Source organism: Triticum urartu, chromosome 5A (genome assembly GCF_056163025.1).
Source record: "Triticum urartu cultivar PI428250 chromosome 5A, HENAU_Tu73, whole genome shotgun sequence".
NCBI classification, from domain to species: domain Eukaryota; kingdom Viridiplantae; phylum Streptophyta; class Magnoliopsida; order Poales; family Poaceae; genus Triticum; species Triticum urartu.
In genome coordinates, this window is record NC_141877.1 from 634,490,466 (window position 1) to 634,509,053 (window position 18,588).

General features: G+C 42.2%; 1 long non-coding RNA gene and 1 pseudogene across 8 annotated transcripts; one reads left to right on the plus strand and one right to left on the minus strand.

Moving 5' to 3' along the window:
• The first annotated feature begins 1,638 nt into the window (after positions 1 to 1,638).
• Positions 1,639 to 3,389, plus strand: LOC125506305 (protein NRT1/ PTR FAMILY 8.2 pseudogene; annotated as a pseudogene).
• A 1,192-nt stretch (positions 3,390 to 4,581) lies between these two features.
• Positions 4,582 to 11,251, minus strand: LOC125526505 (uncharacterized). Of its 8 annotated transcripts, none has more exons than XR_007291730.2 (9): positions 10,702 to 11,250; positions 10,258 to 10,510; positions 9,630 to 9,801; positions 7,500 to 9,526; positions 7,026 to 7,358; positions 6,797 to 6,941; positions 6,403 to 6,528; positions 5,328 to 5,406; positions 4,583 to 5,220 (listed from the first exon to the last, which is right to left on the minus strand). It is a non-coding gene; the product is annotated as an uncharacterized LOC125526505 (long non-coding RNA). The 8 variants fall into 8 exon arrangements; XR_015602967.1 differs by lacking the exon at positions 5,328 to 5,406 and having other exon boundaries at positions 4,585 to 5,220; positions 7,026 to 7,315; positions 7,500 to 7,585; positions 8,025 to 9,526; positions 10,702 to 11,249; XR_015602966.1 differs by lacking the exon at positions 5,328 to 5,406 and having other exon boundaries at positions 4,585 to 5,220; positions 7,500 to 7,585; positions 8,025 to 9,526; positions 10,702 to 11,249.
• Positions 11,252 to 18,588: the final 7,337 nt, after the last annotated feature.

Consider the following 18,588-nt stretch of genomic DNA (forward strand, 5'->3'; position numbering starts at 1 on the left):
TAGCACGCACAACACTATATATAATTATTGTGGTAATTGTTACTGTCCAATTGTAGTCGTCCTGTTATTATTACTATCCAACTAGTATCATTGTCCTGTAATTATTAATATCCATAATTATAATTTGGCGATTAAAACTCACCTAAACAAATGCTCACTTCCTCCAGCTAGCACCCCTCTGCACACGAATTCGTTGCCTATCACCCGTCGATCCGCCGCCACAGCTATGCATAAGTTGTCGCCGATGTATGATTATTATCTTTGAGAAACTGCAAATCTATTCATTTTCAATCATGAGAGTACAATGGACATCAAAAATAATAAAAAAAATTATATCCAGATCCATAGACCACCTAACGAGGACTACAAGAAGTACAACGAGCCGAAGGCGCCGCTGTTATCGCTCCTCCCTTGCTGGAGTTGGGCACAACTTGTTGTAGTAGATCGTTGGGAAGTCGTCGTGCTAAGGCCATAAAGAACCAATGCACCAGGACAGCAACCGCCATCGATGGAAAAAAGTTTAGATCGGAAAGATCCAACCTGAAGACACAAGAACAAAGACAAACAAATGACCGGATTCGAGTAGATCCACTAAAGACAACCACCGACCGAATCTCGCGAGATTCGCCGGAGACATACCTCCACACGCTCTCCAACAATGCTAACACACCACTAGAATGGAGCTAGGCGGGGAGAACCTTATTTCATCTTCAAGAAGCGGCCGTGGTCTTGTCTTTCTGAACAGGACACAAACCTAACAAAACTTGAAGAAGCACCTAAAAACGAAGCACTCCCTTGCCATGAGCCGGGATCAATCGCGCACCAGAGAAGACGTGGCAGTTTGGCGATGTTGCCGACGGGAGGCATAAATCTTAGCTGTCTTTCCTTGGAGAAGAGTCACAGGGACGAGAGACAACAAATTCCTTTGTAGCTTTCTAAATAGGTTTTTTTGCAGAAAAAACCCTATTTATCACGTGAATTGCCAAGCGCCTCCGTATATACCAACTAAAATACAGATTCAAACCATCTTAAATACTCATCCTGTTTCAAAAAGATTGTATTAGATTTGTCTACTTAAAACATGCGTAGATATGGATATAAACGTGTCTAGATATATCCGTATGTAGACAAATTTAAGACAATCTTTTTCAGGTAATAAATGTTTTTTTTTGTATGGGCTGGAGGGAATATAATCTGAGCCTCGGGACAGGTTCAAAGGATTAACTCTCCGCTCCGGGACAGGTCCATGGTGGGTTCGATCATCGCGGATATCAAGATGGCATCTTGTGCCTTGTCTTCGGTCTCTTTTATGCATGTTCATCGGCATTGTAATATTTTAGCTCATGTTTTAGCTAAGTCTAGTTTGAACTCTATGAGTCCTTATGTTTTTCTTTCTATTCCGGATTGCATCCGGAAGACTCTATGTAATTTGTTTGCTTGATTAATAAACGCCGACGTTCTCTCAAAAAAAAAAGAGTTGGCGTTGGATCAAATTAACCGATTGATTGATATGGAATCAGACTCGGATCAGCCGCAACGTACCTAGCTACTATATCTATCTACCAACCTAGCCACGGCCCCTCAACAAGAAAAACTTTTATCGATTAAATAAATTGTTGGATCTCATCACACCGAGCGATGGCGGCGGGTGCGACGACGATGGACGGCACCACCGACCTCTCCGGCGAGCCGACGGTGAGGGGCAAGACAGGGGTTGGAGGGCGTGCCCCTTCATCCTGGCCAACGAGTGCTGCGAGCGCCTCGCCTACTACGGCATGAGCTCCAATCTGGTCAACTACATGATCGACCGCCTCCACCAGGGCAACGCCGCCGCCGCCACCAACGTCAACAACTAGTCCGGCACCTGCTACGTGATGCCCCTCCTCGGCGCCTTCATCGCCGACGCCTACCTCGGCCGCTTCCGCACCATCGCCGCCTTCATGTCCCTCTACATCGCCGGCCTCGCCCTCCTCACCCTCACCGCCACCGTGCCCGGCCTCAGGCCGCCCGACTGCGCCGGCTGCAAGCCCGCCGCCGCCCAGACCGCCGCCTTCTTCACCGCGCTCTACCTCATCGCCGTCGGCACCGGCGGCATCAAGCCCTGCGTCTCCTCCTTCGGCGCCGACCAGTTCGACGACGCCGACCCGCGCGAGATGCGCAGCAAGAGCTCCTTTTTCAACTGGTTCTACATGTCCATCAACGTCGGCGCCCTCGTCGCCTCCTCGGTGCTCGTCTGGGTCCAGATGAACGTCGGATGGGGCTGGGGATTCGGCATCCCCGCCGCCGCCATGGCCGTCGCCGTCGTCAGCTTCCTCATGGGCAGCAGGCTCTACAGGTACCAGAAGCCCGGGGGCAGCCCGCTCACCAGGATGCTGCAGGTCGTGGTCGCCGCCTGCAGGAAGTCGCATGTCCCCCTCCCCGCCGACGCCTCCCTGCTGCACGAAGTCGCCTCGCCCGACGGCAAGGCCGCCATCGAGGGCAGCAGGAGGCTGGAGCACACGGATCAGCTGAGGTGCCTGGACAAGGCCGCCGTGCTTGTGACGACGCCCGGGCCCGGCGGCGCTCAAGAGGAAAACCCGTGGAGGCTGTGCACGGTGACGCAGGTGGAGGAGCTCAAGAGCATGGTGCGGCTGCTGCCGGTGTGGGCGAGCGGCATCGTCATGTCGGCGGTGTACAGCCAGATGAGCACCATGTTCGTGCTCCAGGGCAACACCCTGGACCCGCGCATGGGCGCCTCCTTCAAGATCCCCGCCGCCTCGCTCTCCATCTTCGACACCATCGCCGTCATCGTGTGGGCGCTCGCCTACGACCGGCTCATCGTCCCCGCCGCACGCCGGATCATGGGCCACCCGCGCGGGTTCACGCAGCTGCAGCGCATGGGCATCGGCCTGGTGATATCCATCTTCTCCATGGTGGCCGCCGGGGTGCTGGAGGTTGTCAGGCTCCACGTCGCCGCCACACACGGCATGCTGGACTCCAAGGAGTACCTGCCCATGTCCTTCTTCTGGCAGGTGCCGCAGTACTTCATCGTGGGCGCGGCGGAGGTGTTCACGTTCGTGGGGCAGATCGAGTTCTTCTACGACCAGTCGCCGGACGCCATGAGGAGCATGGGGTCGGCGCTGTCGCTCACGTCCAACGCGCTGGGCAACTACCTGAGCACGCTGCTGGTGGTGATCGTGACGGCCATCTCCACCAGGAACGGCGGCCTCGGGTGGATCCCGGATGACAACCTCAACCGGGGGCACCTCGACTACTTCTACTGGGTGCTGGCCGTGCTCAGCGCCCTCAACTTCCTCGTCTACCTCTGGATTGCAAAGTGGTACAAGTACAAGGCCACAGCACCTCCTGCAGCAGCTTCAGTCGTTGCCATCGGCGACGACACCAATTAGAATTTGTACACACTTGTTAATTCCTTCCCCGTATACTTCCTCCGTTCCTAAATATAAGTCTCTGGAGAGATTCTACTATGAACCACATACAAAGCAAAATGAGTGAATCTACACTCTAAATGCATCTATATATACCCGTATGTGCTTCATAGTGAAATCACTACAAATACTTATATTTTGGAACAGAGGGAGTATATTATATGCATGTTTTAGGGGTGAAACAAGTTAAGTTTGAGATGATTTTATCTTGAAATTGTAGCTTTTGCTTTTGAGTGCAAAATTCTAGCTAGTACCAGCAGTTAATTAGTGGGGAATCTGATCTCATCTTCTTGATATATCAACTAGTGTTATCTAGGAGGTATCACACCTGGTGTTCTGTTTTTTCACATGACTCGTTTTTTCAGACTGTTTCTAATTGGAAGGGGTGTGTGCATTACTTTACTATAATTAGATTCATCACTAAACCATTGTAAACAGCTAAACATCCTGACATATATAGGATGCATGCATATCTTGCTTAATTATACTAGTCGTGATCAGCATGTTTTCTGAATCTGGGGCATTATTAACAGTAGCTTCTCTGTTTAGGTAAAATTAACAGCTAGCAGCAATCATTTTCAAACATATATACAAGACAGTAGGTAAAAAAGCATTTATATGTGCCCACTGGACATTTTATTAACCTATAAATTAAGTAACAAACACATTAGCAATGCACCAAGGATGAACTCTAAAAAAGTTCATGTTGGGTATGACTATGATTGGATCTCTTTTATCATGAATTACAATGTCTAGTCAGTCCTTAATCTTTAAAGGTGCTCTGCATTTATGTTTTGCGGTCTCAAAAAGGGCTAGCGAGATACCATCTTGCTATATCATATTATAATTGTTTTGAGAAAGTCATGTCATCCGAGATTTATTATTACTAGATGACCCGTTGCGCCAATGGCGCAAAGGGCGACAACAAGCCAAGTATTGTAAGAGTGGTGATAGGAAAATTCACACAGATCGAAATAATAAATACTTACTACTGGTAGATAGATACTTAGTGATAACACATAATGTTTTAAGAAGCTTACGATGGCGCAAAGGTTGAGGGAAATTCAAGTTTTCAAACCATGCACGTTAGAATATTTAGGCACAAAAGATATGAAATTGTTACATTACGGTTCTAAGAAAAGCATGAAATGAGTAGCAAACTACATACATAGACCCATTGTGATGATGGCTCAAAAGGCGAATGAGTTTACGACAGCTCATTTACAGTACTGATGAACATTAGGTAGAATCATTGTTGCATGTGTCATTGGTATTGAAAATTACTTCATTGTCTAAGCAACTCTTCATGGTTGGCAAAAGTTATATCCATGGACAGCAGTAAAAACCACCAGGCAATAGAGGAGCATAATTTTGAAAAACATGGCACATGCCAGAGGCAATGGATGGTGCAATCCAGCTTGGAAAAGGGCCAAAATAATAAACATAGACCCAATAAAATATTTCAAAATTGTCTTAGCAAATGCAATCATCGATTCACAGCTTTTGAGTTGGTTTACAAAGAATAATTTGGATAGTAATAAACTGTACAATAAGACAGCAAATACACTTGTCAAAGCTTTATTGCCAAGTCTAATTTACATAATGCTCAACTAATAGATCACTTGTTCTGACACACACGCACATAAGACAAATACATTATCATCTAATCTACCATGACCTTGCTCAGGTTGGGGTTTCATTTGAAGAAGTGATGCATGCAGAACATAAACTGGATCGCCGACATCGACGCCTTTCGAGGTGGGAAGTGGCATCGTGAAGAAACTCCTAATTCCTAAAGAGAAACAACATAGAGCAAATGGCCCGCTGAAGAGTTCAAATAGTTTCCTAAAATATAATTGAGACAACAAAGTAGCAAGAGAAATGTACAATAGTGGAAACCTGATGATGGGCTGAAATACATGCACTTTAACAACTAACCGGTGCAACAAAAACATGCTCAACAGAGTGAGGGGCACAGCTGGAAAAAATAATTATGTGTAACATTACTAACTGATCTCACTACCATAGAAGCATAAATAATAAACGACCATATGTTTCAGGATGATTTCGCTCATAGAAATTGCATTTCTTATCCCTTTTCCCTTTTACCTTAACTCGATTTCCATCCACAGTTACACGACCATGTATCATAAAAATAGATAGTTTCGAGTGTAATTTTCAGCTCTATAGAGAATCCAACTACAAATGCATAGCTTATATAGAGAGCATCACATGTGCAAACTTCAAATCAGCCATAAATGTATTAGAAACTATGCAAAGCAAACGGAAAAAGGTAGTAGAACTTGCTGACATTTAAACTCTAAATGGGTTCTTATAGTATGTATTTATACCATGCAAGCCATGCCAAATAAAATTAATTATGACACTTCAAATATTAAATCTATTAAAACAAATAGTGTTTGACATAAAGACAACTCAAATCAAAAGAAAGCAAGGTAAAACCTTTCAAAGCATCCAGATGGTGTGCACAAGTACATCAATACAAAATGTGATATAACATATTAAGCAATATTAGGTTCATTTATGTTATTCAAAGAAAAATGTCCTAGCCAGAGAGCAGTACCAGCAGAACAAACATTCCAGGTTTTTTTGGAACAAAGCGGTAAAGCGCACATGGCCAGAAGACACAAGAACAACCGGCCAAAACACAGTACTGCTGTTCATACAGTCGCTATTGCTACAACAAAATGAACAAAATTTCTTACTCTCTCCGTTCACTTTTATAAGTCATTTCAGACAGCTGAAAATGAGCTACTTTGCACCCTGTCTGAAATGTCTTCAAGGCCTTATAAAAGTGAACAGAGGGAGTAATATTCTTTCTCTTGTTGAAAAACAGGATGTTTGCATAATAGAATAAGATGAAACGATGATAAATTAGCTGTAGCCCAACTGAGCATGGAGATTCATCAATTAGGGGATAGTGGGTTTGAGAGATATTGTGTGGTTTCCAGACCTGCAGGCAGCCGACAGCGTCTCCTGTTGTACTCCTCGATGAATCCGGACCTTGGGTAGGTTGTCGATGGACGGCCTCGGCATATGTCTTTGGTGCCCTCGATCTTCAAGAGTCAACTGCATTCACCTGTGTCCACAGAGACATGACACTATCAGAAAAATGCAACAACATGTAGGAACCAAAGGCATGTCAGGGAAAGTTCAGCATGACTTATGATGTATTGTCAGCTAGAATGCTAGTCATACTGTAGTTCCTATTTCTAGTATTATCTAGCAACAAGTATTTTCCTATCATAAGTTAACATCTGCAACGACTAAGTGATTGACTTCTCATCATCTAAACAAGTAAGTGACTTTCTACTAAGCAACAAAACTACAGCGTGGTGTTGTACAACCTGGGTTCTGGTACTGTGGTCGAAATGAATCAGCAAGGCTCTCCCAATCATGAGAAATCGCCCTTTGTCCAACATCATTACATTCATCAGGATCCTGTTTTCTTGAACAAGAAGGGCAGAAAGGCCCAAATGCACATACCAAAATCTGAGGAACTTTACCAAGTTAGGAAAGCAATAGGCATACATGGCAGATAATCTATGGAATACTGAGGCAAGCAATAGGATGAACCTGTCTTTGGTGAAGATAACTTAGCTATATCATTTATGCTGCCAACCTAAACAACATGCTCTGCTCAGTGAGAGATCCATTAATTAAAAAAAGGGAGGAGGAAGCAGAGCACATCACACAAGCTTGCATATATACAGAGAGAGGGATTGGGTGAAGCTCATCTTGGCGTGTTGGCATGAGACGTGTTTATTGTTGCTTCACAAGTGCACCGTCGGGCCGCCTCTCCAGGCTGCTACTCCGTGCAAGCTCACCAGTGCCACAACAATAGAAGAGGGCTTTGACCACCTACCCTGAGTGTGCAAGCCTCCATCTTAAGCCATGTATATCTGGTTTCTTTTCACACACATACAGGTAATAGTTTTGAAATGACAGAAATACAGTGAATTGATCGAAACAAACATTAATATGGCTATTGCCTAAATAGCTCGGTGGCAGCATTTGACCAAAGATGAATAGGTGTTAGGAAAAAATTACCTCGCCGTCCATGAGATTGAAGCCGATGGTGTCTACGGCAACCTGGTTTGGTGAGAAGCCACCTGTGGAATCGAACTGTCCAATCCCTTGATTGCCATGACATTAGCACAAAGTATAATAAACTCGAATTAATAACAAGCACACAGACACATACTGATTTAGAAAAACTGTTGATGGAAGTTTAACTGGTTATTACTCCCTCCGTAAACTAATATGAGAGCATTTAGATCACTAAAATAGTGATCTAAACACTCTTATATTAGTTTACAGAGGGAGTACATAGCATATTCAAATAGAATACGCAACATAAAAAGTGGCTTAAGCAAGTACAACATATATTATTCATCATTGATTGCAATTTATTGTTGATAGCTTACCAAGATGGCTACTTGGTAACATATATTATGCATAGCAACATTGATCATGATAGAGGAAGGCAAGGTACGCCACAACGTCTAAGCACTATTAGCCCCTATGGCGGGTGCATGTCGACAGAGCTCGTCTAATAGTAGTTGTTATACTCACCATCCATATCATCAGCAGAATATCCATTTTGTGTTGAACTGGACTCAACATAATATGGATACGTGCCTTACTTTTGTAAGGAGAGACTGACTGCATCAGTAAGTTGCTGCAGTTTTGCTATAGCATCATAAACCTCTGTAAGAGTCTTTTTAAGGTTATAGGTGTTCATTGAAACAGCAGGCTCTAGCGCAGCTCCAGCAACTTGCTGAACTTGGTTAGACATCACACGAACTCCTTCCAAGTAGCCTGAAAATTCCTTACTTAATTAAATATCAAACGACTGGCATATAGAAGCGTGCACAGAATTATCAAAAGAAACAACTAGGAATATGAAACAACTGGTAGACAGACGCTATATTCAAAAAACTAAGAGCTGTCACATGACCAAGTACATCACGCGTAAGACAACAAAAGAGGTGCAGCCTCACCATAGAACAATCACACAAAGGGCCGGAAGTACACATCTAGAATTTCTCTTTCAGTTAACACGTACAATGTATCAAAGATTTAACTTGACATGCCTTATTTTGCTCTCATGTAAATGGAAGGAAGAAACACTCATGTATGTACGGAGATACAACTGAAGTGAAGCTACCAAGGGAATCTTACTTTTAAAGCGAACAGCCCATTTATCAGAATAGAAGTGCATCTATGCAGGATTGACAGGAATATATAACCATTTTAATGTAAAATATGAGCTTTGATTGTCAGAAAAACAGTGTAATTGGTAATGAACAGTAGGACTGGGACACGACACGATGTATCGCTTGTTAGTTTGCCATGTATGATTTCACGTTATTTGTCACTGACTGAAACTGATCTTCACTCTTTTACTTTTTTAGACCGATCCTCAGTGACAAAGATATGCATATCACTAAGCAAACTTGACTTCACTCAAGAAACTTACATTTGCATCGACTGAGAAAGTTAGAGAACAGAGAGTACTTCCATGACAAACCTAAGCAAAACACATAGTAGACATCATATAACTATTATCAAGATGAGAGCTTCAACGAAATGCCTTGCCATCCTAGCTGCTTCAGTATAGAGAACTTAAGAAAGAATTGAAGAACCTGGTAGACTACCAATGAAGATATCAACCTGCAGCCTAGCATTACGACCAAAGAGAATGGAGCTGATGATCCTATGAATGGAAACTTACCTGGAATATTTTATTTATCTACGATATTGATTTTGTGTGTTTCAAATAAGGCAAATTTAGAGGAATCAAGAATCTGACTTGTAGAGAATAGACTTGGATACATTCAGAATCATTCAGATGTGAAAAAAAAATGACATTAAAAGCTTCATTTCAAATGTAATACCTGTATACCTGGAGCTACCAAAAAAAGCCTATTTTTCAGCAAGCCACACCCCTCGCAGGCCACAGCCAAGGTAACCACTGGTTCTGCAAGCCTCCATGGCAATCATCTAATTGTCCGCAGCTGCAATTCCTCCCGGAGCACAAACTAATAAAATTTCTACTCCTGATCTCCATAACTCTAGCAAAAGGTACACTAACCATTGTTCAGGAAAATGAAGAGGGGAGGGATTCATGCTTCTGTGATGTGAATATGAAATGGAACAAATAAAACAGTGAATCACCTCTTTGTGAGCATGAAGTTTCTTGTTGAAAACCATTCACGGCTGATTTTTAAGATTGGAAGCCATGGCACTCCAAATCCTAGCATGTTTCCCCAAAGTAGTTACACACTTAGTATACATGATAGCAAACGATTCTGAACAATTCCAAAGCAACTGATGCCCGCAGAAGAGCCTGGAATAAGGGTCAGACAAGAAAAATCAGTCAACCGTACAGTTGCATGATAGCAGCATAATTGAAGGCACCTATTTGTATTTATTAATATTAAAAGAAGCAAAAATTTCTCAATTGACTCAATAAAGAACAAGACACCTGAAACACAGGACGCATACCAATAAAATCCAGCCACATATATTTGCGCACACTTAGACATTCTCACATGTAAAAAAAATTAGGCAAATTCTACAGCCTATATATCCCAAACATAAATACTTATATAGGATGAAACTGAAACTATTCATGTTTTCTTTGGGCTGAATCAAGCCTATTCATGGGCAAATTACATTATCTTTTCACCAAATATCACAATTTAAATGTCCCTTACATCCTAAAATGAAGCCAAACGATGGGAACTCAACACTATTGAAAATGATGGTAAGATAAAAAAAACATGAGTAGCACAACAGGCACCTGTTCCATAAGGCGAGCAAAGCAAACCCCCAAGAATCTCTCTTCCTCCTGCTTGTCTCCTTTCTCATCCTGCCTGTCTCCTCTCCTCCTACTCCAGCTAGCTGGCCAAGACAACAAATCCAAGCATCAAAGTTGGAAACTAAAAAGAAAGGAGACAGTAGGGAAGATGCCACCATGAGAACCAAATCGAACAAGAATATCTCCTGCTGCTGCTGATCTCCTTCCTCCTCATCCGTGACTCCTCCTACTTATCCTGCTGGCCAAAACAACAAATCCAAGCATTGAAATTAGAAACTAAAAAAAGAGAACCAAAATCAAACAGCCATACACTTTTTTAGCAGGCACCATGCATACTAAACCATGGTGGGAGAGATTGTAGGAGGAGGAGCAGCGAGGGACATCCGAGGGCTGGGGGAGGAGAAAAGGGAGAGGAGGAGGGCTCACCCCAAGGACTTGCAGGCGGCGCCAGAAGCCTGGAGTTCGTGGGGCCTGGGATGACTTCACAAGGCGGCGGATCCGATGGAGCTCAGGGCGGAGGCTGCCATCTACGTATACGCCTCCCTGGACCACCAAGGCCTCTCCTCTTTCCTCTCTCTTTCTCCCTCCTCTCCTTCCTTTTCTCTCTCCCTCTCATCTTCTCTCTCCCGCCGTCACCGCCTTCTCCTTTTGTCTGCAGGTCGTCGCCGTCGCCGTCGCCGGAGAGAAAAGTGAAGGGTAGGAGGCGGCCTAGTGGAGAGCAGGGAGGAGAAAGCGCAGGCGGCGCCACCACGATCCACCCCACGTCTCCCTCTTCTCTCACCCAAGAGGCACACACAAACAGACACATCAGAGATGGGCCTGCTAGGAAAGGAGGATCCCCACATGTCATCAGCTATAGCACGAAATAGCAATGTCTATAGAAACGGCCGGCTGGATCTTTGACAATGCGCCAGCGAGGTAGATCGTGTGATGCCCCAGATGAGCGGGTAGTCTAGCAGGATTTATATGTTCAATTGCTCGCTAGTTGATTATGCCATTGATATGAGTAAACATGAGATCTAAGTGTTATTATGAATATGATTAGTCATAATCTTTGCTAAAAACTTGAATGCTGGCTTTACATATTTACAACAACAAGAGCAAACAGAGTTTGTAAAAGTTTTTCTTTATCACTTTCAGTTTATCAACTGAATTGCTTGAGGACAAACAAAAGTTTAAGCTTGGGGGAGTTGATACGTCTCTGTCGTATCTACTTTTCCAAACACTTTTGCCCTTGTTTTGGACTCTAACTTGCATGATTTTAATGGAACTAACTCGGACTGACGCTGTTTTCAGCAGAATTGCCATAGTGTTATTTATGTGCAGATACAAACGTTCTCGGAATGACCTGAAACTCCATGAAACTTATTTTTGGAAAATAAGAAAAATGCTGGCGAAAGAATCAAGGCCAGGGGGCCCACACCTTGTCCACGAGGGTAGGGGGCGCGCTCCCCCCCCCGGGCGCGCCCCCTGCCTCGTGGGCCCCCTGGTGCTCCACCGACCTCAACTCCAACTCCATATATTTGTGTTCGGTGAGAAAAAATTTAGAGAGAAGGATTCATCGCGTTTTACATACGGAGCCGCCGCCAAGCCCTAAACTCTCTCGGGAGGGCTGATCTGGAGTCCGTTCGGGGCTCCGGAGAGGGAAATCCGTTGTCGACGTCATCATCAACCATTCTCCATCACCAATTTCATGATGCTCACCGCCGTGCGTGAGTAATTCCATCATAGGCTTGCTGGGCGGTGATGGGTTGGACGAGATCTATCATGTAATCGAGTTAGTTTTGTTAGGGTTTAATCCCTAGTATCCATTATGTTGCTATGACTTTGCTATGCTTAATGCTTGTCACTATGCCCCGAGTGTCATGATTTCAAATCTAAACCTATTATGTTTTCATGAATACATGTGAGTTCTTGATCCTATCTTGCAAGTCTATAAGCACCTACTATGTGTTAGGATCCGGCAACCCCGAAGTGACAATAATCAGGACCACTCCCGGTGATGACCGTAGTTTGAGGAGTTCATGTATTCACTATGTGCTAATGCTTTGTTCCGGTACTCTATTAAAAGAAAGCCTTAATATCCCTTAGTTTCCATTAGGACCCCGCTGCCACGGGAGGGTAGGACAAAAGATGTCATGCAAGTTCTTTTTCATAAGCACGTATGACTATATTCGAAATACATGCCTACATTATATTGATGAATTGGAGTTAGTTCTCTGTCACCCTATGTTATGACTGTTACATGATGAACCACATCCGACGTAATTATCCATCACCGATCCAATGCCTACGAGCTTTTCACATATTGTTCTTCGCTTATTTACTTTTCCGCTGTTATTGTTACAATCACTACAAAACTCAAAAAAATTACTTTTGCTACTGTTACCTTTGCTACTGTTACCACTACTATCATATTACTTTGCTACTAAACACGTTGCTGCAGATATTAAGTTATCCAGGTGTGGTTGAATTGACAACTCAGCTGCTAATACTTGAGAATATTCTTTGGCTCCCCTTGTGTTGAATCAATAAATTTGGGTTGAATACTCTACCCTCGAAAGCTGTTGCGATCCCCTACACTTGTGGGTTATCACACCTTTCCGCCACGCCGAGCCGGCCACCTCACGCCCATCGCGACGCCTCGTCGCCATGGCACAACGCTCGATCATCAACACCAACGCCCAGCTTTTAGCCCTGCAGAACCTCCCCGGTCTGAGTCGGGTCATAGAACTGGTGACGCTGGGGATGCATTTATTTATATTGAACATTTATACTTTGACATACTTTATCCGGTTCCTAAGTGTATGTCTTATTCTACCACAACCTTTAATGTACTATCTTTAATATTATCTTAGATATAAATAGTTGCATTAAATATGTAATCTTACCATGTTTTAAGATTACAAATACATTTTCACGGGCTAAATGAAATTGTATAAATTTTATATTCTAATTGAGTTGGAGGTGTTAACTTGTGTTACATTGGATTTTACTCTAAATGGAAGCAAACATTAATATTATAGTACAATTCAATTTAGTCCTTGCAATGTGATGTGGTGCATTCATGTGTTTCATTTGTCTAAGAAATATTTAGGTTGGTTCACTGATTATTAGTAGACTGAAATTAGTTAAATCTCAATCAACAACTTGTAGCATCGATTCGATGTTGAGATCCATGCAAAAATTATTTTCTCTATGCTCTAACATTATTACTGTTTGCGCCTATATGAATAATCTTTTGTAATGTCATGAACATTTTTTTAGACATGTATGAAAAATGATTGAGAATTGCTCATTCAAACGAGCAAGTCACTATCGTATTTAAGTATCTACATAACCTGGTAGAGTTATCAATCTAACAAATAGTTTTTAAAATTTTATGGCACACAATAGTATCAAGATTAAATGTAATGGTGTGTTTTGTTGGTGGAACATAGTAGAATATAACTCCCAACAAAGAAATCTAGCAGAATATAATGGAACATATCTAGATTTTAGTGATGGTGCAGTATAACAACTAGGATGGAATGAGATGGCTCCACCAGAGGGAATATTGAGCCAATATAATACAGGGAATCAACCCATAAAATCAAAGCTGCAAATTTTTCACATAGTGTATACAGCATAGCATTGGAAAAAAAAACTAAAATATATTCATGCGCATAGTGTACACTGCTAGACTACCCCATGCCATTGGACTGGATACATCATTGTTGTACTGCATCATCTTAGATTCTACTTTTTTAGGCAAATCTTATATGTTACTTTTGGGAGCTCTTTTATACAGCCTTTAAGTTGTGTATATGGGGGCTGTGCTTGAAGGCATTCAGAATGGGCTGGCAAGTGGCAATGACCCGTTAATTCGTATTGGTATATTTTTTTACCAAACTATTCTATATTTAATATTGCTTGTTCATTCTAAAATCAACTTAATAATTGATAATTATATATATATATAATATAAATATTTATAATGGATAATTTATATATAAATGTAAACTTTGCTACATGGAAACGTACATATATTTGAAGACAAATATTTATCTCATAATTATCCGTATATATAAAAGTAACTAATTATGCATTAGAAAAAGTTCATATATTCAAGAATAGTTTCAAACGCGTTAGATATTATGTTCGTGTAATTTTGGGAATATGTTATGTATTTCCACTAAAAAGATAATAAAAAAGAATTGAAAGAGAAAAAAATTAGAAAAAGGGAAGAAGGAAAAAGATACTCCCTCCGATCCATAATAAGTGTCGCAATTTTGAACTATTAAAAGTGGGACACCTATTTTGGATTGGAGGTAGTATTAAAAAAATGAATCCAAATAAAATAAACACAAGTGAAAAAAATTATGCATCATTCACATTTTGGGCTCTGGCCGTGGAAGATCTTAGCCGAAGTTTCCTTAACTTCCCGCTATGAGTATGTATGAATTCTGGTTACTTTTTTCAGAAGTATCTTGCTATATCAAACGTTGCATCTCCTTCCTGTTGCACATAATGCAAAATTCCTTTCTCTATCGACAAACGGTTAGGCATGGGAGTAGAGAACAAGTGTCTCACTCCAAGAATTTGAATACAATGACAACCACGGCGATCCACTACCATTCCAACACTAGCAAGAATATTAATATTAACAAGGGTGTTATGAACAATGTGGGGAAGCTTGATGAAGTTCAAGCCAAGGGAGTTGGTGATACGTCCATTTTGCATCATGTTTTTATATCGATATTTATTACATTATGGGCTGTTATTACACGTTATGTCACAATACTTATGCATATTCTCTCTTATTTTACAAGGTTTACATGAAGAGGGAGAATGCCGGCAGCTGGAATTCTGGGCTGTAAAAGGAGCAAATATTAGAGACCTATTCTGCACAGCTCCAAAAGTCCTGAAACTTCACGGAAGTTATTTTTGGAATTAATAAAAAATACTGGCGAAAGAAACTACCGGAGGGGGGCCACACCCTGGCCACGAGGGTGGGAGGTGCGCCCCACCCCCTGGGCGCGCCCCCTGCCTCGTGGGCCTCCTGGCAGGCCTTCGGTGCCTATCTTCTGCTATATGAAGTCTTTCGTCCGAGAAAAAATTATAAGCAAGCTTTCGGGAAGAAACTCCGCCGCCACAAGGCGGAACCTTGGCGGAACCAATCTAGGGCTCCGGCAGAGCTGTTCTGCCGGGGTAACTTCCCTCCGGGAGGGGGAAATCATCGCCATCGTCATCACCAACGATCCTCTCATCGGGAGGGGGCCAATCTCCATCAACATCTTCACCAGCACCACCTCCTCTCAAACCCTAGTTCATCTCTTGTATCCAATCTTTGTATCCAAACCTCGGATTGGTACTTGTAGGTTGCTAGTAGTGTTGATTACTCCTTGTAGTTGATGCTAGTTGGTTTATTTGGTGGAAGATCATATGTTCAGATCCATTATGCATCTTAATACCCCTCTGATTATGAACATGAATATGCTTTGTGCGTAGTTACTTTTGTTCCTGAGGACATGGGAGAAGTCTTGCTATAAGTAGTCATGTGAATTTGGTATTCGTTCGATATTTTGATGAGATGTATGTTGTCTCTCCTCTAGTGGTGTCATGTGAACGTCGACGACATGACACTTCACCATTGTTAGGGCCTAGAGGAAGGCATTGGGAAGTAATAAGTAGATGATGGGTTGCTAGAGTGACAGAAGCTTAAACCCTAGTTTATGCGTTGCTTCGTAATGGGCTGATTTGGATCCATATGTTTCATGCTATGGTTAGTTTTACCTTAATACTTCTTTTGTAGTTGCGGATGATTGCAATAGGAGTTAATCATAAGTGGGATACTTGCCCAAGTAAGGACAACACCCAAGCACCAGTCCACCCACATATCAAATTATCAAAGTACCGAACGTGAATCATATGAGCGTGATGAAAACTAGCTTGACGATAATTCCCATGTGTCCTCGGGAGCGCTTTTCTCCATATAAGAATTTGTCCAGGCTTTTCCTTTGCTACAAGAAGGATTGGGCCATCTTGCTACACTTTATTTATGCTTGTTACTTGTTACCCGTTACAAATTGCCTTATCACAAAACTATCTGTTACCTATAATTTCAGTGCTTGCAGAGAATACCTTGCTGAAAACCGCTTGTCATTTCCTTCTGCTCCTCATTGGGTTCGACACTCTTGCTGAAAACCGCTTTTCTCTATATAAGAATATATATAATTATCAATTATTAAGTTGATTTTAGAATGAACAAGCAATATTAAATATAGAATAGTTTGGTAAAAAAATATACCAATACGAATTAACGGGTCATTGCCACTTGCCAGCCCATTCTGAATGTCTTCAAGCACAGCCCCCATATACACAACTTAAAGGCTGTATAAAAGAGCTCCCAAAAGTAACATATAAGATTTGCCTAAAAAAGTAAAATCTAAGATGATGTAGTATAACAATGATGTATCCAGTCCAATGGCATGGGGTAGTCTAGCAGTGTAACTATGCGCATGAATATATTTTAGTTTTTTTTTCAATGCTATGCTATATACACTATGTGAAAAATTTGCAGATTTAATTTTATTGGTTGATTCCCTGTATTATATTGGCTCAATATTCCCTATGGTGGAGCCATCTCATTCCATCCTAGTTGTTATACTGCACCATCACTAACATCTAGATATGTTCCATTATATTCTACTAGATTTCTTTGTTGGGAGTTATATTCTACTATGTTCCACCAACAAAACACACCATTACATTTAATCTTGATACTATTGTGTGCCATAAAATTTTAAAAACTATTTGTTAGATTGATAACTCTACCAGGTTCTGTAGATACTTAAATACGATAGTGACTTGCTCGTTTGAACGAGCAATTCTCAATCATTTTTCATACATGTCTAAAAAAATGTTCATGACATTACAAAAGATTATTCATATAGGCGCAAACAGTAATAATGTTAGAGCATAGAGAAAACAATTTTTGCATGGATCTCAACATCGAATCGATGCTACAAGTTGTTGATTGAGATTTAACTAATTTCAGTCTACTAATAATTAGTCAACCAACCTAAATATTTCTTAGACAAATGAAACACATGAATGCACCACATCACATTGCAAGGACTAAATTGAATTGTACTATAATATTAATTTTTGCTTCCATTTAGAGTAAAATCCAATGTAACACAAGTTTACACCTCCAACCCAATTAGAATATAAAATTTATACAATTTCATTTAGCCCGTGAAAATGTATTTGTAATCTTAAAACATGGTAAGATTACATATTTAATGCAACTATTTATATCTAAGATAATATTAAAGATAGTACATTAAAGGTTGTGGTAGAATAAGACATACACTTAGGAACCGGATAAAGTATGTCAAAGTATAAATGTTCAATATAAATAAATGCATCCCCCAGCGTCACCAGTTCTATGACCCGACTCAGACCGGGGAGGTTCTGCAGGGCTAAAAGCTGGGCGTTGGTGTTGATGATCGAGCGTTGTGCCATGGCGACGAGGCATCGCGATGGGCGTGAGGTGGCCGGCTCGGCGTGGCGGAAAGGTGTGATAACCCACAAGTGTATTGAGGGTAGAGTATTCAACCCAAATTTATTGATTCGACACAAGGGGAGCCAAAGAATATTCTCAAGTATTAGCAGTTGTGTTGGGAATATAACTATTCGTGTAAGCCGCCCACGAGGGGCCGGGTTACACAAAGGTGATTCATCATATGAAGCCCAAGATCAAACATGAAGATGACGGTTCAATAAAGGGTCTAAGGCCCACAGGCGACTTACGGCCCATAGAGATAAACCGCCGTGATGGCAAGACTTGTATTATAAGGCAGGATTAACTAGTCACCGAGCCGGACATTGTTTATGAGCCGGCCGGGACTCTGTAGGTCGCAGGGCGTCAACCCGTGTATATAAGGGGACGACCCGCTGGCGACTTAGGGCAAGAAACAACTCATCGAGAGCCGAGCATAGCATATCTCGCCCCCTGGTCATCGAAACCCTAGCAATACCAATCCAACTAGACGTAGGCTTTCACCTTCATCGTAAGGGGCCGAACTAGTATAAAAACCTTCTCGTGTCCCTTGTCCCGATCAACCCCTTTAAGCTTCCTAGTTGCGATGGCCCTATGACTAAGTCCTTTCACGAGGACATCTGCCGTGACAATTCCACGACAGTTGGCGCCCACCGTGGGGCCAGCGCACAGTGGATTTGAGTTCTTGAAGGGCAGCTTCGAAGGGCTCAAGGAATACGCTGTGGGCCAGATGACCAAGAGTCGTCGCGGTAAGATCTACATCGACG